This window comes from Grammomys surdaster, unplaced genomic scaffold, assembly GCF_004785775.1.
Source record: "Grammomys surdaster isolate TR1022 unplaced genomic scaffold, NIH_TR_1.0 66, whole genome shotgun sequence".
NCBI lineage: Eukaryota > Metazoa > Chordata > Mammalia > Rodentia > Muridae > Grammomys > Grammomys surdaster.
This window is the reverse complement of record NW_021604568.1, coordinates 10,980,480-11,002,750: the sequence shown is the minus strand read 5'-3', so window position 1 is coordinate 11,002,750 and position 22,271 is coordinate 10,980,480.

Sequence of the window (22,271 nt, the reverse complement as noted above, 5' to 3'; positions counted from 1 at the left end):
AAAAATATAAAGACTTTGACTTCTGCTAGAGTGTCAATATGACATTTATAGCAGCAAACTGAAGTGGTCAGGAGCTTTGATGGTTGTCTGCTGAAAGTAAATATGTATCCATTAACTTTCCTGGATGATGAGTTAACATGCTGTCAGTAATTTTGGAGTTCAGTCTGATGGTATAGGTACTGTGCCCCTAAAACTTGTAACTGTCTCAACTTTGTAACGTTAGGACACAGTTACTGAAAAATTCCTCTGGAAGACATTATTTAGGAATAAATGTGCTATTGCAAATTTGAGTGAGGTTTTGGAAGTTTCGTTCTTCCTATACTTTTTAGATGTTGGAAGTAAATTGGCTGGCAAAAGAAAGAAATAAACAGTTGAATTAAGGAGAAATATAAAGTTTCAAAAATACCACCATTACTATCCTACCTAAGAGAATACCTGAAGCAAATAAAAAGCACATAACGAAGGAAACGATGGAAGCAAGCCACAGCCTCCTTTAAAGAAGTCATTTTACTGAGAGTTATAGAATAAGTAGCAAATAGTCAACTCAAGGGGCCAAGGAAAACCCTTTATAAACTTCCTAGAAGCAAAGATATGTAATATTTTCTAGATGATTAGGATCATCTGAATGGTGTAGCAGGTAAAGACAACTTGAGTATGACTCCTTGAAGCCAGGTCAAAGGGCAAGGAGAGAAGACACTCCACAAAGCTGTACTCTGAGCTCCACAAGTGAGCCATGGATTAGACACCCATATATGTGGCTTATACACACACACACACACACACACACACACACAAACACACTCATACACCTAAATCTCATATACATGTAAATCATTCACATACACAAACATAAACACACACATAAACACACACATATTATTCATACACACATGTAAAACAGACATACATAAGCAAGCATGCACACATATATCCATACACACAATAACATTTTTTAAAAGATAGCTTAGAAAGTAAGTGCTCTTAGGGAAAAAAAGATTCCCCGCAAAATGAGACTCTAGTGTAGCAAGGGACTAACAGGCAGAATTTTTTCCCCAAAATACTGTTTTAAATTCATGAACTAAATTATACAGGATTACAAAGAAAGCCCATTCATGAAGTACAGTTGTCAAATAGTAAAAATGACAAGTTTGCAACATAGTAACACATACTTAACTGAATCTCAAAGGAGAAATATCAGACACTGAATTCAGAGCTTCCAGAAATTTCCATGAATGAGGAAAACATTCTGAGACATTGACTACATTTACGCTGTGATAGAAATATATACATGACATTTGAAGGTACATGATGCTTTTCTAGTGTAGAGATTTTGAAAATCCTATGATTAGTTTCATAAACTCATGATAGAAAGGCACAGAATGCTACATCCCATTTACAGGTTTAAACTCCAGAGTCCTGGACATGTCACAATTTTCAGGTGTACAAGTCTTCAGAGCTAGGACCTAACTCCTCTTATGTAGAGGAGTGGGTACATATAGAGGCCAGAGGTCAAACTGGAATGCTGCTTTAACAGACATCCACCAAGATAGGCTGTCTCACTTGGTCCCGGAACTCATAGATTATGCTAGGCTGGCTGCCTGGCTAGTGATCATGAAGCATTTAGCGGTCTCTGCCATCCCAGGGCGCAGATTAGTATTTAAAGATTATGATAGCACTGTCATTTGTGTAGCAAGAACAAGAGAAACCATGGAAGGGCTGAAACAGAAGAAATGATTGTCCACAATGGTCATGTTTGTGAAATGAAACCTTTATTGCACTGTAGGAAACTGTTGGAAGGCCAGGTAAAAACATGATCCAGATAATCTAACTGTGTGTGTTGGCAATAGTAGCAGCAGAGTGAAGAGATTGGAGTGTTTGATGATGAGCTGAGGTGGTGACATGAGAGGTGATGCTAGCTTTACTTTACTCCAGTCACAATGCATAAATGTGTCCTGAGAGGGTAGCCAGATCAGACATTGTTTCCAAATTCATTATAGGCTCCTACTGAAAGTCATCATATAGACTCATAAAACTAATTCTAATTAGCTGTTTTATTCTTAGCTAATAAAATTTAAAACCTTCATTCTTTTTTTTTCAAAGTGGACCTCATAATAACTTTTTAAAATTCCTCTCTTTAAAAAGCCATTTTATATGTTTGAAGTAAAATAATTACTGAATAGTGAAAAATGTAGTTCTAATTCCACAATTACGTTATTAAAAATTACTTGCTTAAGATTGTCTAGAAGACAAATTACTTTATTTAAGTGCACTCTAATTCCCCTAGGCCTTTTTAAAAATAAAGATTTGGACTGAGAAGTCTAGTGTGTGATATTTGGTTTCCTTCCTTCCTTCCTTCTTTACTTCCTTCCTTCCATTTTTTTTTCTTTTTACTTTCCGTTTCTTTCTCTCTTGTCTGTAGAGACAGAGTTGCCCTGTATGACCGTGATTGCTAGGCTTACAATCAGTGAATAGAACAGAATGACCTTAAATTTACTGTGTTCTTTCTGCCTCAGCTTACTGAGTGTTGGGATCCACAATATAATTTTAAAGTTGATTCCCTATGCACAAGGAAGCCTGCACTGGTATGAATATAACTGAAGTTCATGATCAAGTGCTGCCCCACATACAGATATGTCACCCTTTGCTTATTCATGTGTCTCCTAATTGACCCATAGGTTACTTCAGTATTGTAATATTTACAACTAATGAATGAGTGAACATCTCCTTAATATACTACTGTCATTTATTGTAATATATATATTCTTGTATCATATGTTGAACTTATTCTTAATAACATGCAAGGAATTTATTCCTTTTAAGGCTCATTTGCAAACTTATAAATGACAGATTTTAGAAATCACTGTCATTGAACGCATATTCCATAAGTTTAACTGACAGTTTCAATACACTGATCTTCAATAAAATAATAAGAGAATTAAAAACAATATTATAGTAGCAACACTTTTCACTTTTAAAAATACATATTCACCTCAAATCACATAAATCAACATTTTTATAAAAACATCATTTATAATTGTCCATGTATTTTTAGGCTTTTATTTCAATGATATAACCTAGTTATACCATTCTTGGGCATATACTCCAAAGATGACTCAACCATGCTACAGGGATGCATTTTCCACTATGTTCATAGCAGCTTTATTTGTGATAGCTATAAGCCAGAAACAACCAAGATATTTCACAACAGAAGAATGGATAAAGAAAATGTGGTTCACTTATACAATGTAATGCTACTCAGCTATTAAGTACAAGAACATCGTGAGTTTTGCAAGCAAATGGATGGAACTAAAAAACATCATCCCGAGTGAGGTAACTCAGACCTAAGAGGACATGGATGGTACATACTCGTTAATAAGTGGATATTAGCCAAAAAATAGTACAGAATATCCAGGATACAATCCTCAGAAGTCTAAAAGTTTAACAAGCTGAAGGCACAAGCAGAGGATGCCTCAGTCCCACTTGGGAGGGAGAAGAAAGTAATCATAGGATGGGGGAGTGTGTGAAAATAGGCAGAAGCAGAGGAGGAGTCCCAGAGACTTTCCACACTGACAGGTCCCACATACAGGAGAAACATCTGGAGTTCCAAAGGCTAGAGGCATTAGCGATGGCAGACCCCAATGACATGAGGAAGTCCTTGGTTCCAGAAAGGTTTATTTTCATGGCAGATGGTAGATGGATTTGGATGTACCCCCCCCCCCGCACTGAAACTCAGAGCAGACCTGAGTTAAATAGGGAGGGAGAAAAGGGGGGAGGGCCTGGGGAGGCATGCTTAACTTGCTCCGCCCTCTGGCCTTTATTAGTATGCAAATCCCTAGGGCCTTCGGCCTATAGTCATACCCTCTACCTGTGCACTTTGGGAGGGGCTGTTATGGCCTACGTGACTGAACAATGTCGGTCTATGGAGACAAGACTGTGTGTGGGTACTCTGGGGTTTGGGGATATGGCCAAACACCTGCCATTTCTCCCTTGGAGTCTTGGGGTTCCAGGCCCATGTCCAACCATGAACCAAGGTACCCTTACACAATCCCACAGGGGAGGGAAGGGGCCTGGGTGAGAAAGAGAAGAGGGAGGGGAAGGGGGAACATGACTAGATATTATGTTGTGGGAACAGGACTGAAGCCCTGAGGGCCAACAGAAAAAAATGGAAACAGATAACCTTGGAGGTAAGAGGTAGGGAGACCATCTAGAATGTACTAGAGACTTGGGTGGTGAGTCACTCTCAGGACTCAAAGGAAGGGACCTTAGATGAAATGCTGTACAACAGGGAGAGGAAACTTGTAGAGTCCATCTCCAGTAGAAAGACAGGCCATCAAGTGGAGAGATTGGGTTTACCCATTCCACAGTCAAAAACTCTCACCCAGAATTGTTACTGTCTAGAAAAACTGCAGGGACAAAAATGGAGAAGATCCTGAAGAAAAGGAGGTCCAGTGACAGGCTCATTGTGGGATCCAGCTCAAGGGAACCTCTCAAGACCTGACACTATTACTGAAGCTATGGAGAGCTTACGAAAAGGGACCTATCATGACTGTCCTCTGAAAGACTCAACAAGCAGCTAAAAGAGTCAGATGTAGGTATTGGTATTTACACCCATCCAACGGACAAAAGCTGGTGATGCCTGTGCTTGAATTAGGGAAACTCTGGAAGAAGTTCTGAAGAGGGCAACCTTGTACAAGGATCAGCAGTCTCAATTAACCTGGATCCCTGAGTTCTCTCAGACACTGGGTCACCAGCCAGGCAGCATACCCCAGCTGTTATGAGGCCCCCAACACATATACAGCAGAGGACTTCTGGGTCTGGGATTAACCAGAAAAGTTGCACCTAACTCTCAAGAGACTGAAGGACCAAGGAAATGGGGTGGTTTGGTGGGGTGGAGGTTGGGGGATGTGGATATCCTCATGGAGAATGGGAGGCTGGGAGAGGAGTAATGGGATGTGGAACAGTCAGAGGGTAGACTGGGAGGTGGATAAAAATCTAAAGTATAAAAAAGAAAGATTAAATTTAAAAAAATGAGTCAGATGCAGATATTCATGTGCAACATGCAGCCAATGGGCAGAAGCTGTTGTGCCTGGTGGTAGAATTAGGGATAAGCAGGAAGAAGCTGAGGCGGAGGGTGGATGGCCCTATAGGAAGACCAGCAATCTCAACTAATCTGGACCTCCGAGATCTCTCAGATACTGAGCAGCAACCAGGCTGCATTTACTATCTAATATATGTAGTGTGAAATATTAAAAAAAAAAGCTATCCACAGTAAGCATGTAGGACACCAATGAGCAGGCCAGTCACGTATGGGCAGGCAGGCTAGGCTATTCTCATCTTTGAGGGCTCTCTCACCAAAGCTCAGAAATCTCTCCACCTGACAAGCTAATTTCCCATGACGGGTAGCTGCCATCATATTTCCAAATTTCCATGGCCTTTTGGGGTGCACTTATAGCAAACCCATGCTTTGCTGCCATAACTTTCTCTCTGGAACCCAGTTGGGTTGCTGTGTGAAGGAAAACAACACACAAACTTAGTTCAGGATTAACAGGTAACCCAATCACTGGGTGCAGCGACTTGTATTCTAATTTGTAAGCCATTCTAAGTTAAATCTTCTGGTAGTGGATCCCAATGGATCCGCCACCTTAAACTACATTTTGATCTCCATCTGTCTCTCCCATTCAAAAACCTAGTCTCCTCCTGCACCATCCCTTTCTCCGAAGACCTGGAAGTCCTGCTTACTCACCCATTGATCGTTCCTGGAAATCTTTACTCATTAGGGGAAGGTTCACAAGAAGTCACCTGAGTACATGATTCACTCCTTGTCACAGGAAGCCCCTCCTGGGGAAGTGGAATTAGCATCAAAATACAAACAGCACTTTGGCTCTCCACAACAGATATGAGGCCCCTAACATATATACAGCAGAGGACTGTTGGGTCTGAAATCAGATATTGAAGATGCATGGAATCCTCAAGAAACTTGAGGCCCCAGTGAGGGGGGTGGGTGGGTGGGTGGGGGTGGTAGGGTGAGGAAATCCTTTGAAGATGCAGAAGGAGGTGTGGGTTGCGGAAAAATCAGAGAGTGGAAAGGGGAATGATAATATCTGGAGTGTAATAAAAAGAATAAATACTTATACTTACACATGTGTTTGCTTAAATCACTCCCATTCTCTATTCTCTCTCTTTAAATTTCTTCCTTACTTTCTGTCTCATTTTTTCCTTCCAAATTCCTGCTTTCTCACTATCATATATCTTTCTATTATCTGTCTCTCTTCTATCTATCTATCTATCTATCTATCTATCTATCTATCTATCTAGTCTATATATTATCTATATAGATGCATATATACATACTTCTATCTCTTTGTCTCTGTCTCTGTCTGTCTGTCTCTACCTCTTACATGAAACTTATAGATAGAAGAAAAATAAAAAGAAAGGAAGAAGGAAGGAGACCAAGGAAGGAAGAATGAGAGAAAAAAGAAAGAAAAAAATAAAAAGAAAGGAAGGAAGGAAGAGAGAGGGAGAGAGAGAGAGAGAGAGAGAGAGAGAGAGAGAGAGAGAGAGAGAGAGAAAGAAAGAGAGGGAAGGAGGGAAGGAAGGATGATGCTAGAAGGAAACTGGACTCTCCTAAAGCCATGAGTAAGTATTCCCCATTTTAGTATATAAAAAGGTTCTCACTTGTTACACAGTGACTCCATTTAGTGCTGTCTGGCTGTCTTTATATGTATGAATGTTGGTTGGATTGTCTACTAGACCATGGACAACCTGTTGGTGCACACATCTGAAGAAAATTGTCTACCCTTAACTTAGCAGCTGCCAACTGCTCTTCTGGTGGGGCTAGGGCTCCCAGAGCCCTTCCTCTATCTAGACTGGGATTTTTGTCAAATATGAACTTGATATTGAAACTTAAGGTCTTTCAAGCTCTCTCCAAACCAGGGCTTTCCTCTTTTATAGTGACTTTTGAATTTCACTCATATGTGAGGTTATTCTTTAATCCTCGATTTCAAACCTCATTTCCATGGGGTAAAAGAGTAAAAATGAAGAAGAGAAGTACAAGGCCCCAATGCGTTAAATCCCTTAAAGGTTATTTCATCCAGAAGAATGGGTTACAACAAAGGCGACGCATAAAACAGCAGTCACCTGCTCTTCCCTTTTACAGTTTATGGTCAGTAGCAGCAGTCAGTGATCAGACCACCTACTGCAGATATTTGGAGGGCATGGTTCTTTGTTCCCCCAAGCACTGTCTTTATCACATATGAATTACAGGAAAATCTGCAGTATTTTTTTGTAATTCATATGCGCCTGTCTTCTATTAACCACAGGGTACAGCACAGGTAGTTGACCGTCATAGGAACTCGGATGGAATGAAATGAATAACGATTTATCGCATAGCCTTTCTCTGGATCTTTCAGCCTTAGAACAGACTTTGGAGCATTGCATGAATTATTTTAGATGAGCTGTGTCCCTGTAGTTTTTGTAGAGATGATGAAACTCTTTATGATTTTCTGATTTTCCTCACTGTAGTATAAATTCTCTATTGTTTTCTTGCTGTTACATATCACAAGACACTTATGCTGCTAAATTTGCAATTTATCTGTGACTTTGAATACGGTATTATAGCTGATGCTTAAGTTTGTTAATCCTATATTCAAAACACATATTCATCACATTGTGTTTATTTAAAACTCAGGCAATTTTACTATTACACTGTTACAGATGGTGGTTAGGAAGAGCCTCATAAGAAAACCAGTATTGTTCCAAAGGTATAGGCCAGTATTCCCTTTATTAATATATGTCAAAGAGTTTATCAGTTGATAATATTCCTTGAGCTATACAATTAAATTACCCACTTTTGTATATAAATGTTTCACCTCAATGGAAATATTTTCTTAAAGAAACAATAGGCAATAGCCACAAACAGTTATATCTTAAAAACCTCACTGTTTAGACAAGAAGACAGTATTTATACTGAAAGTAGTAAGGAGTAGGAAAGAGGACAGAATGCAAAATAAATCAAATTTTACATAACTTTCCTATCTGGATTATTATTCTCAAGGGAATGTTTAAGGGAAAAAATAACTCTTTACAGAGAAATACATGACAGGAAAAATTACAAATCTATCCAGTGTGAGCTATTTCTGGAAGCAAGTGCTTAATTAAGAGATCAGCTAATGGAAGGTTTTCTTGGAAACACGTCTTGATTGCTGCAGAGTTTTATTTTTGTTAAACTTTACACTGTACTACTTTAGAATTTAATAAACTGCATATAGAGCCAGTAAATTAAAATTTGCTGTTATAAACATCTTGGAACCTTGCCAGCCACATTGTTACTTTATTGTACCATGAATCCATGGCATGATCTGACAGCTACTAATGCTATTAAGACACAGGCAGGGCAGTGATTAATGAATAGGAACATGATCTGTCTGTAATCACAAACCGTGTTTTGGTAAATTCCTATTTCATTTATGATCACCTTTGTTAGACAGACTTATGCATGTAGAGATTAGATCAATACTGTGAGGCATAGAAAAAAAAACAATTTTAAACAATTGACAAACTACTCCAGTAACGTCAAGGTGTGAACTATGATTGGAATCTGTTGTGTCCATAGTGACTGAGATCCTTTTGATTTAAATACCATGAAGCCTTTCTTCTTTGTGAGACACAAATCTTGGGTAGAAACCCTCTTGTGTATCTCCCAAAAGGCTAAGTTGTAGAAAGCTGGAATTTCATAAAGTAAAAACTGAAGCAATATGAATTGAATAACCATTTTTTAAATTTTGTGTGGAAAACGCTAGCTTTAATACACACACACACACACACACACACACACACACACACTCCCTGCTCCAATAATGCATAATCTTACCATTTAAAACAGCTCCCGAGAGAAACCTTGTCATTGTATAGCACCATTTTGAAAATTGTGAACAACTACAGGATAAAATCTAGATATCTATTTTAGAAGAACACACTATCCACCAGCATAGAAACTGTAATCTCCTGACAACTCCCCCTAGTACTCGTAGTTTGATCATATGAAACCATGCATAGTAACATAGTAACAAATTGTGTTTCCCCAAATATAGTCAGACATGAGCAAGCTGAGTAGTTAAAATAGGCACAGTAAGATATTAGAAAGGTTCTTCATTCTATTCCTTACCTGCCCTGTCTCTAAGAGGATGTCCCCACTGCCTACTCCACCAGACCTCCCCACTCCCTAGGATCTCAAGTCTCTCAAGTGTTAGGTACATCTTCTCTCACTGAGGACTGACCAGGCAGTCTTCTGCTGTTTGTGTTGGGGGCCTCATATCAACTAGTATATGCTGCCTGGTTGGTGGTTTAGTGTCTGAGAGATCTCTGGAGTCCAGGTTAGTTGAGACTCCTGCTCTTCCTATGGGGTCTCCCTCCTCCTCAGCTTCTTCTAGCCTTTCCCTAATTCAAGCACAGAGGTCTCCAGCTTCTGTATATTGGCTGGTGGTAAGTATCTGCATCTGACTCAGCCATTTGTTGGACCTCTCAGACTGCACCGTGCTAGGCTCCTGTCTGTAAGAACACCATGGCATCAGTAATAGTGTCAGCCCTTGGAGCCTCTCCTTGAGCTGGATCCCAATTTGGACATGTCACTAGAACTCTTTTCCCTCAGTAATTTCTTTAATTTTGTCCCTGTAGTTCTTTTAGACAGAAACGTTTTGACTGTAAAATGTCAACCCCATTCCTCCACTTGATGCCCTTGTCTTTCTACTGGAGGTAGAGTCTGCAAGTTCCCTCTCCTCAATGTAGGTCATTTAATTTTAGGTCCCTCTCTCTGAGTCCTGAGCATTTTTCAACTCCCAGACCTTTGTTACATTCTAGAGGGTTCCCTCAACTCCCATGTCCTGAGGTTGCTTGTTTCTTTTCTTTCTGCTGAGCCTTCAGGTCTTTAGTCCTTCTCCCCCAATATCTGATTATGTTCTTCTCTTCTCCCTGTCCTCTTTCTCACTCAGGTCTCTCCCTCCCTCTACCTACCCTGGGATTCCTTTCTTCTCCCTCCCAAGCAGGTTTGAGGTATCCTCTCTTGGACCTTTAGCCTTGTTAACCATCTTGAGTTCTGTGAATTGTATCCTGAGTATTCTATACATTTTTCTTTTTTGGCTAATATCCACTCATTAGTGAATTCATACTTTTTGTGCCATTCTGCATCCGAGTTACCTCATTTAGGCTGATATTTTCAAGTTCCATCCATTGACCTGCAAAACTCCTGATGTCCTCACTATTAATAGCTGACTAGTAAGTACTCCATTGTGAACCACATTTTCTGTATCCATTCCTTGGTTGGATCCAGAAGCACAAAGAAATTCACCTACATGTTGCCTTGATGATTTATCACTTCAACAGAAAATGAAACAAATGTGGTATCCTTCTTGCAAAACTTCCTCACTTACAAAGAACACTGGAGATTTAAAGCCAGGAGTTCCTTACTCTCACATTTTCTTTAATGATTTAACTCAGTTGATGGCAGTTAATGAAACCTGTGGAGAGAAAAACTGAAGAACAAGATGGCACTAGGAAAGATTATATTTACAATGCAGTACTGTAAACCCATGAAGATATATAAACTCAAATATCTGAGTGAGTTAGAGAAAAGGGTAAGAAAAAATATTTATGACCAAAACAAAATAATAATAGTGGACATTACAGGTATGTGTCTTTCGTTTGGGTTTCTATTGGTGTGATGAAACACTATGTCCAAAAGCAACTTGGGCATGAAAGCATTTATGTGGCTTATATCTCCACACTGTAGTCATCACTGAAGGAAGTCAGGACAGGAACTCAAGCAGGGCAGGAACCTGGGGGCTGGAGCTGCTGCAGAGGTCATGGATGGGTACTCCTTACTGGCTTTCTCCTCATGACTTACTCAACCTGATTTCTTATAGAACCCAGGACAACCAGCCCAGGGATGGAACTATCTAAAGAGAGTACCCTTCCTTCCTCATTGATCACTTATTTTAAAAATGCTATTTATTTATTTATTTATTTATTTATTTATCTATTTATTTATTTCACTCTAGGTTTTATTCTCTCCCCAATCCACTCTCTGACTGTTCCACATTCCATACATCTCGTACCTCCATCCCACCCTTCTGTCTCCACAAGGCTGCCCAACTCTGCACTCTCTACCCCACCTGACCTCTAAACTCCCTGAGGCCTCCAGTCTCTTGATGGTTAGGTGCATCTTCTCTGATTGAACACAGATCTGGCAGTCCTCAGTTGTATATGCGTTGGGGGCCTCATATCAGCTGGTGTATACTGCCCTTTTTTGGTCGTCCAGTGTTTGTATATGTGTTGGGGTCCAGATTAGTTGAGGCTGCTGGTCCTCCTACAGGGTCACCCACCTCCTCAGATTCTTTCAACTTTTCCCTAGGTCAACCACAGGGGTCTGCAGCTTCTGTCCACTGGTTGGGTGCAAATATCTGCATCTGACTCTTTCAGCTGCTTGTTGGATCTTTTGGAGGGCAGTCATGATAGGTACCTTTTGGTGAGTACTCTGTAGCCTCAGTAATAGGCCTTGGGACCTCTCCTTGAGCTGGATCCCATTTGGGGCCTATCAGTAGACTTTTTTTCCTCAGGCTCCTCTCTATTCCCATCCTTGTAGTTCTTTCAAACAGCAACAATTATGGGTCAGTGTTTAGACTGTGGGATGCCACACACCCTCCCTCATCTGATGCCCTGTCTTCTTGCTGGAGGTGGGTTCTACACATTGCCTTTCCCTACTGTCAGAAATTTGTAAAGTTTTGCCCGCAACCCTGTCTCATGGAAGCATTTTCTCAACTGGGTTTCTGTCCTCTCAGATGACTATTCTGTGTCACATTGACATAAAATTATCCAGTACCCCAGTACTATATGTAAGTAATCCATATGCATTAGAAACATGGGATAGACATGGATGTGAAGTTATATATGATGCATCAAAAATATTTGTAAAGCTAGAGATTATGGCTTATTCCTACAAACTTGGGAGGTTGAAACAGGGAGGCTGCTATGACTTTGAGGCCAGCCTGGGCTAAATGGGAAGTTAAAACATGTTTTAGTACAGTTTGAAATCCTGTATTAGAAAAAAATAAAAGAAAGAGAGAGAAGAAGCATAATATTTTAAGTATTTAGTTAAAATGTGAAACCATGTTCTATTCAGTTCATGTACATTTCCTCCTGTCCTCAATAAATCAATGAATCTGCTTCAGAGTGCTGGGTCTTCTGCTAAGGGATAGGATATTTTCATAGGAGTTGCCTAAGACCATCTGCATATAGGATATTGACATTATGAATCATGGGAGTGGCCAAACGATAAGCATGAAGTAGCAACAAAGATAATTTTATGGTCAGTGGTTACCATAATAAATGGAACTGTATTATAGGGTCCCAGAATTAAGACTTTTGAGAAACACTCCTATAAATCATATTTGGCTATTTAAATGATAGAGAATGTTGCCTGACCTAAAGATACAGTTGGAAACAAATGTATATACAAAAAACACCTCCCACGGCATGGCTGTGAATGAGGGAAATGATAGAGTGGGTAAAACTGGATCTATAGTAACAGATTGGGTGTGATGAATGGGGCAATAGATATTTGGGAGAGGAAATATTGGTCCTCTCACTGCACAAATCCCAGATGCCATCAGATTTAACAGCACAACAGAAGATGCCTAATGAAATTCTAGAAAAAAGTAAAACAACAGCAACACTCCATAAAACATCCCAGAACTCTTCACAGATGTTGGCTTCTAATCTGTGGAGTTTGTTTGATTATATATTTATATATTGGTATGTAATACCTACTTTCTTCTCAAGAATTCAGATCAGTAAAGTGAGTCAGGCATTTCAATATTTCTGTTTGATGTTTGTTTGTAGAGCAGACTGTTCTCCACCAAGTTCTTATATGGAACACATTGAAGCAGACTCTCAACCTCAAGTGAAAATAAAGTTTGGAATATAAGAAGGATATGTTTTCATTACTGACAATATTAATGTGATATATGGAAATCTTACATTATAGCCAATATTAGATCACCTAGAAACTCATTGTTTGACATGTAGAACAATATTTAAATTTGTCTGCTATCAAATTTTGGTAGCTGATACTTGGAATCAAAGCACTTGAGAAGCTGATGCAAGAGGAGTGCCACAAGTTAAACTAAGGTTGAAGACATAGTGGATTCTATGGCAGTATTACTGTATAGGGCTAGATGATATATATATATATATATATATATATATATATATATATATATATATACCATTGTGTCAGCCACTAGTGTCTCTAATGCCTCATTTAACTTACTCTTTATTCATTAATTTGAGTTTCAGCTTGACCAATTCTGAAAATAATTTTGATTCCAATTCTTAATTTAGTTTGTACTAAAAATAATATCAAGTTCCAAGAATATTCTCTAAATTTCATATTTCAAAAATTAGTTTAAAAATTAAATTATTTTTTATAGTTTTATTTTTTATTAGTTATTTTATTTGTTTACATTTCAAATATTATACCTCTTCTTGGTTTCCCCTCCACAAAACACCTATTCCATCACTCTACCCCATGCTTTTATAAGGGTTCTACCCCACCCATCCACCAACTCCTGCCTCACTGCACAGGCATTCCACTACGCTGGGGCATCAAATCTACACAGGACCATGGACCTTCCCTCCCATCGATGCCAGATAAGGCAATCCTTTGCTCCGTATGCAGATGAAGCAATGGATTCCTCCATCTGTACTCTTTGATTGGTGTTTTAATCCCTGAGACCTCTGGGGTGTCTGGTTGGTTAATATTGTTCTTCCTATTGGGTTGCAATCCCCTTCAGCTCCTTCAGTCCTCCCCTAACTCCTCCATTGTGATTACACTGCTCAGTACAATGATTGGCTGCAAGCATCCGAATTTGTATTGGTCAGGCTCTGGCAGAGCCTCTCAGGAGATAGCCATACCAGACTCCTCTTAGCAAGTGCTTCTTGGTATCAGCAATAGTGTCTGGATGGGATGGATCCTTAGGTGGGGCAGTCTTTGGATGATGGCCTTTCCTTCAGTCTCTGCCCCACTCTTTGTCCATGCATTTCCTTAAGAGATGAACAATTCTGGTTTAATATTTTTGAGATGGGTGGGTGGCCCCACAAAGTAGTTGGATATAAAATTAACTTTAACAAATCAGTATTCTTCCTCTACTTAAAGGATAAATGGGCTGAGAAAGAAATTAGGGAAATGACACCCTTCACAACAGTCACAAATAATATAAAATATCTTGGTGTGACTCTAACCAAACAAGTGAAAGATTTGTATGACAACAAATTCAAGTCTCTGAAAAAAAGAAACCGAAGAAAATCTCAGAAAATTAAAAGATCTCACATGCTCATGGATTGGCAGTATTAACATATTAAAAATGGCCATCTTACCAAAAGCAATCTGCAGATTCAATGCAATCCCTATCAAAATTCCAACTCAATTCTTCACAGAGATAGACAGAATAATTCTCATATTCATCTAGAACAACATAAAAAATACAGGATTGTGAAAATTATTCTCAACAATAAGAGAACTTCTAGGGGAACCAGCATCCCTGACCTCACGCTGTACTACAGAGCAATAGTGATAAAAACAGCATGATACTGGTATAAAGACAGATCAATGGAATAGAATTGAAGATTCAGAATTAAACCCACACATATATGGTCACTTGATATTTGACAAAGAAGTCAAAACCATCTAGTGGAAAAAAAGACAGCATATGCAATAAACTGTCTTGCTCTAACTGGTGGTCTGCATTACAATAATGAAAATTGATAAATTTTATCTTCTTGTACAAAGGTCAAGTCCAAGTGTATCAATGACCTCCACATAAAACCAGATAGGCTGAATCTAATAGAAGAGAAAGTGGGAAAGAGCCTTGAATACATCAGCACAGGGGAAAGTTTCCTAAAAAACTGAATTCTTAAAAGGTTGATTTTACATAAATTTATTGCTAAAAATCTAAATTCTGTCTCAAGTTATCTGTTGCTAAAAACTATTTAGCAATTTTGTTTGTATTTTTGTTGGCATTTTGTGAGAGAGTGGTGTGCTAGACTCATTAGAAACAGAATTTAATGTGTAGCGAAGGCTAGAATATTATTTCACAGCAATTCTCAACACTCTTGAAAACTGGATGAGTAACCACTCCTAGCCTTAGCTACTTACTGTTGAATTCAGCTTTATACATTTTATTTTTAATCTTCTCGTAGATATTCCAAGATATGCATTTATTGAATATATCTTCTACTGAAAGAAGTAGAAGGGGATGACATGATTTGGAGTATCTTATGACAAAACATAATTCTGAAGGAGTTCATGTCCTACCCTGTCTTTTCGTTAAAATAACTCAGAACATAAGAAACTTCTATAGAAACACATAGAGACATAGAGACAGACCCATAAATGCCTACACTACCTTAGAAGGAATGAAAGCAAATGAGTTCTGGGATTACTATTATTTAGTTTGATTTTCTAAATGCAGGTAAAGCTAGATCGAGAAATCAGTAATTTATAACCGGGATTCACATACACAACTTCAAAATTAGAGTCATAATTTCAGTCATACTGTGCTTTTAATTCATATGAAAAAACCTAAATTGTGAAAAATTATATACTTTCACGTTCTCCCATGTGTGTCCAGAGGTCTTTGTAGTTGTGAGTTGTGGTCTTGTGGTTTTGGCAAACCACAAGTTAGAAAGGAAGCATTCCATAGATAAGCTCGGGAAATTAACACTTATTAATTTAATATCAAGTTATGCCTCAAAATATGTAGGATATTAATACAAAAATGTGATTTATAAGAGGTCATATACAATGCAGCTGTCATGGGGGAAAACTCAGCTATGCTACCTTAGCAGGTGTAGGGTAAAGAGTTTCTCAGGGTTGGTGAAATTAGCAATAAACAGGCAAAAGCACTTGAAGGCAGTGTGTAGGATACAGCATTTCCTGAATGCTAGCAAGGAGCATTCAGGGGTAAGTTCAGCATAGTTCTCTCCATACTGTGGTTAAAGCCAGTCGTGATGGGCTGGGAAAGTTGCTCTTTTATCTTTTTGGTGTTTTGCAGTCTTACTTTGAAGCTGAAGAGTAAACAGGTTGGGCCTCTTCAATTCTCCTTTACCTCCATTTAGGTAATGACTCCTCAGGAGAGGGAAAAGGGTTTCAAAGGTTAGGCTAAATGAACAGCGGTATCATTAGCTTGGCTTGATTTGTATTTATATGACACAGCATTTCAAGAAGGTAGGAGGTAGAGTCCCTCCTGTATAACACTAGCTGGGCTCAGTTCCCAGAGCCCCAACATGAATCTTCAGTCAGAGGTCCATTGTCATTACCTCCTTTGATTTGACAAAGAGTCTAAGGAATACAAAGAAAGGCTTCCAGAACCCAGTACCTGATTTTTGTTAAAAAGTTAATAAAGAAATAACTGCCCAGTGTTTAAGCACAGAATGTAACTTGCATGAAAGATCTTCATGCAATCTTGGCTATTTTTACTAATGGAGAAATGAAATTCAAAACAAGTAAAATGATGGACCAAAGATAGCCAGATCAATAAAAAAAATCAAATCAGAGCAATGGAAAGTAATTTTCTTGCTCCTAAATGGGGGAATACCACAAGATGCAATTTTAAATCCATATAGAGTTAATGATGGTACAACATACTTATATTTAATTGTGACATTATATATATGCATATATCAGTAATTAATAACAAAGAGTCATATACCCAATTGCAAAATTGGAAAGTCATAATTTCAGTCACACTGTGTTTTAAATGCATATGAAAAAAATTGAAGAAATCTTATAAACTTTCAAGTTCGCTCCATGTGTGTCCAGAAGTCTTTGTAGTTGCAAGGCTTGGAAAACCACAAGTTAGAAGGTGAAGGTTTCATAGATAAGCCTGAGAAAGCTGAGAAAGCAATATATATGACTGCTTTCACTTGTTGAGAGATATCCGTCGTTATTAAGCCATTTTATTTTCTCAGACATACTGCTACTCACACTAAAAGACCTGAGATATATTTGTAATATGAATAAGACCTTAAGATTTCTAAATATTTATACATAAGTATTTTTATTATAATATGCTACCCTGTGCCAGCATACAGTTTCATGGGCCCACAGACTTTCAAGGACACTAGACTATTTTAGAGAATTTTATATCAGCCTTCTCTTTTTAATTAAACTGAGATCTAGACTAAACTTGCACAGATATATCTGAAGTTTCCCACGGTGCACTACTTCAGTCTTATATAAAGCTGTGTGCCAACTTTTTAAATGTGGTTAAAAAAGCACCTGATTTTATGCTCTCTTACAATTCCATTTTCCTCCTAGACTAAAAGATACCTCTCAAACAAGAAATCTGTTTTAACTGGATGAAAATCCTCTTGTTCAGTTAAGACAAAATAGGAACCATTTTTTCCTCTCTAGTGAAAATGGAGGATAGGGGTTGCTACCCATTTCATGCAGAATTCACTCCTTAGTGAATACCTGCCATATTTAAAAAAAAAAATGCACTTGTTTCAAGGAGAATTGTCTTTATCACTTGTCTGTAAATGTCAGATGTGCAACAGAGCATATACAAGCAAGTAATACAAAATGAATGATTATCTCTCAATCAAAACAAATTAAAAACTTGCCTTGCAATACTTTACGGGAAGAATAGGTTTTATTGTTCTCATCCTGTGTGTGTTTTTGTCTCTAGTTAGGTTCATTGTCAGAGCAGAAGCTCTGGTTTTCTGCTTCCAAGTTCAGGCAAAGGTTATATCACTGACTGGTTGCTATGGATTCTCAATTCTTTGGAGTAAAAAAAAAAAAAAAATGGAGAAAAACTTCCCAATCAGTAATATATATGCCAAACACCTGAACATCTAATATCAAATTCTTTGTGATGTTCTTTCTAAGACTTGACAGCTATGTCTTGTTCCAATGCTCAGTAAAATTCATCCAAGGCTCTAGACAGTCAAAAGTTTATAAACAAGATCTGTTTTAGAATTGTATCAGCAGCTGGTACTTAGGGACATGAGTATTCCATGAGCACCTCATTTTGTCTGGTCAGAATTTCTTTTCCTAGAAGTCAAAAATCCAGGTGGGCTGCTATGGTTGTTGGATTATTGTCCCTAGAAGTTTAGGATATACAACCTCCCCTGTTAAGACAAATCTCCATTCTCCATTCTTACATAAATCATGCTATGTTGCTACAATCCATGGAATTCTTTGGTATTTTGCATCTTTAGAAATTTGCAGCCTGTTAACAAGAACACTCTAGATTCTAACTCTTTGTCATGTTCCCATACCTATCTTTACTTTATTAAGACTGTAATTTTTGATGAAGGGATTCTATTCAGAAGTTTTAAGTCATTTTAGATGATATGAAAAATTATTCTCCAACAGAGGTATGTTAACAGCTGACAAAGATAATGACAAAGATAACATCTTTACTAAGATTATTCATCTTGCCAATACCAAATTTTCCCATGGACAAACCTGCCAATATTCATGAAATTCCTTTTTAATTGGTAATTTTTTTATTTCCGCAAAAGTGGAAGAGACATACAAATGGCTTCTAAAGGCATATCAGTATCAGTTCAGTGTCAGAACTATGGTGATACCAGAAATGTATTAGTTCTTGATCCAAATTTTCACATTACCTCTCTTTTTAACAGTTGTTTTATTTCCTACTAGTGTCTAAAGTTATGTGCCACAGGGCAATTCTAACTGGATCATTTCTTAATTTCTATTTCATTGTTAGGTTATTTTTGTTCATTGTAAACTTAAATGTAATATGAGCTTATGGAAAATGAAAGTAACACCCCTTTATGATTTTTTTAATTTGATATTAAGTGGATAAATGGAAGGGCTGATATTTGTAACTATGGCTACTGTTGCAACTCGAACAGAAAGCTGTCCTATATGGCTCCACACTTTTGGCCAGGCATCACAGACTTTTCAGATATGAACATTTGCTTGTGATTCATATTGGTCATACCTGTCCCACGGATATGTAGAGTGTATTTTAAACTCTCAATTACCTTACGAAAGAAGGAAATTTTTCAACATTAAAAATTGCAGTGTTTATCCCATGAGTGCATCTTTTGGGAGTAGCTCATCTTCATTTGAGTGTTGACTTGTTGATGAATTGCACCTATTAGCAGGTGAAAATCCAAGACAATTCCATACAGTGAGATCTTGCATAATTTTCCAGCCATCTGCTCAACATAAACCCAGTTTAATGTAAAAAAAAAAAAATGGAGAAAAGTTTGCTGAAGCAACTATTTCCCACCAGTCTCCTAAGAACCTAGTTTTAGAGTTGAGCGTGCAATGTGTTAATTAATAGATGTCCTCATGTAACATGAAGTTAATTGTACAGTGGGAAACAGGCAAGGCCCATAGTAGCTTAGCTGTCTTTCTTGAGACATGCTGTCAAAATTTAAAAACCTATGTGCCCCAGGCAAAGGCAATTTGGGAGACACATAATGGACTAGAGTGTAACAATATGTGTGGAGATAATACAAGGAGCCCCATTAATACTTATACTAACCTCAAACAAAGAAGAAAAGAACTTTTGTGCCAGGAATTTAGCTGATAGACCATCCCACATCTCCTGTGAGTTACTCATTTATTAGGTATAATGTAAGAGAAGCTAGATTTGTATATTCTCTTTACAGAGTAGAAGCAGATGAAACATCTAGTGCCCTAAATTCCAATTGACACAGAACATGTAGCTCTTGAGCTTATCAAAAAATGAGCATAGTGGAGTGGTAATCTGATGTAGACCTGGAAAAATACTACTTAGAGGAAGAGTGCATTTATTTAGGCCTTAGAAACACAGAACAGAAATTAGGCCAATATCAGAATGTACACTACCTATAATGTGGGCTATTTAGATAAATGTAGACCAAAATTAATTTGAACCCAGATAGTTCAGAAGTAGAGTCTGGAAGGTCACTAAATCTTATAATAATGCATGATATTTGTCTTGTTGATATGCAATGATACTTCTTTAAGAAATGTGTGCTGGCAAGATGGAAATCCAAAGCACATCATAAACTCAATTCTGACATACAGCGCATGACATTTCTTAAACATTAGAGTATTTGTGCATGTATGTATGCCTATATATGTGTTTGTGCGTGCATGTCTATCTCTACCTCTGTCCCTATCTGTCTCTTTTCCTCCCCTATCGTACATATTTGTGTGTGTGTATGTGTATATGTGTGTATGTGTGTTCAATTTGATGTTTTTATATGATTTTATATGATTGCCTGATTACTAAATAAATCACTAAATCATTAAAAGAGGAAAAGCAAGAACTTGGAGATCCACTTAACTGTTTCCCCAAGATTATCATCATCACAATCCATTCAACTTTCAGAGCACTGGGTAGTGAATCCAACTTTCTCCATTTTACACACAACCAACATTATAAGTACAACTCCTAAACTTGTAAGTACAGTTACCTGTGATACAGACACAGAGAGTTGTTTGTAGAGATGGTTCATGGTCCAACAGAATTTAAGATCAACCATCAGTGTGGCAACCAGAGTAGTATAGACACAATTACTCTTCCCAATTTTTAAGCATTCATGGATTTTATTATTTTCTTCATTAACTGTGGATTTGTATGAGTCTATAATTTATATAATCCTTAAATCTATGATTTATAAAATGAGAATAATGAAGTCTATTAAGTCAGTGAGGCTTAACATCTACAGTGGATTATTTAGCATGGTGCATGAGTACCAGAAGCTTTAAACAAATGGTCATTAGCTTTATAAATTTTATAATATTAATAATATTATGATTTGCTGTCAACACATTCAAAAATATGTGGCCTACATTGTGAACATAGTCTTTCTGGCTAGGATATTAGTTTTTAAAGCTTCTGTTGGTATTGTATACACATACAAATAGAGCTAGCCATCACATAAATGCTTTTCAGCATTGTTTCCCTTGTGTTTTAAACCACACAAAAACTGGCATTATTATTCCAGCAATGGTTATGGGAAATTTTGTGCACTAGACAAGCAGGAATTCTCATTTTTTTTCCAAATCTGGATTGCCTCAATACTATTGTGAATTGTCTCAGGTTTGTGTGTGTGTGTGTGTCTCTGTGTGTCTGTGTTTTATAAAATGACAACTAATAAGAATGTCAATTTTTAATTGTTTATCCTTTTCAGATGCAGCTCCAAGAAACAAAGAAATGGCATTATATATAAAATGCATTGTTTTTGCTATACACAGTCAAGATGAAGTTATACTGGTATGTGATATGTCCTATGTTGCATATGACTGGAATCTTTGTAAAGAGAGAAACTAAACACAGACAAACACAAAGGGAAACTTTTACATGTAGAAAAGAAGGATGTTTCTATAAGCAAAGTAATAGACCATGGCCTCTGAAAACTAGAGGAGAAGCATGGAGCTGATTACTCCAATGAATAGTCAGAAAAACAAGTTTGACTAACATCTTAATATCAGTTTTTTTTTTCAGCCTTTGGAACCATGGGATAATTTTTGACCTTTAAGTCACAAAATATGTGAAACTTTGCCATGGCAAGCTTAGAACACTAAGGAGAAAGGGGGTATAGTTTGCTGAGGACTCTTGAAAACCACTTACCTCACTGTATTCCCTCATAAAGTAAATGGATTTATAGAGTCTAAAGCTGCATGGAGACAGACATTCCTCAAAGGTAGGGAGTCCCAATATCCTCATAGCTGTCCAACCTCAAGGTGAAAATTTTGAAAATTTGGTCTAAAAAAAGTTGTTGAGTTTTATTTTAGCCTGTGATCTATTGAAGGTAATAGCAAGTAAACCTCATCATGGAAAACTGGATTCTACAAAGAGTCATGATTCATTCATTCACAAGTCTAAGCTACTTAAAGAAAATTATCCCTGAGATTGTATCTTTGATTTAAAAGTTGCTTCAACATAGACAGAGTCATAGTGACCTGTCCCCTGAACCTTCACCCAGCCGATACTTGGTTCTGAAAGATATCTGTACTCCCCCGAACATCCATGCTTTGGTGTCATCCCCTTCCCCACTTCTGGGCTTTTTGTGTTTTTAACCCCTGTGTGAATAAGTAAAAATTATGATTTGATAGAAAAAAAAGTTGCTTCAATTGTGTATGTGTGAAAGAGAAAGGAGATGAGTTACAGTAAAACTTGTAATGATTACTTGGAAAGAGAGAGAGAGAGAGAGAGAGAGAGAGAGAGAGAGAGAGAGAGAGAGAGAGA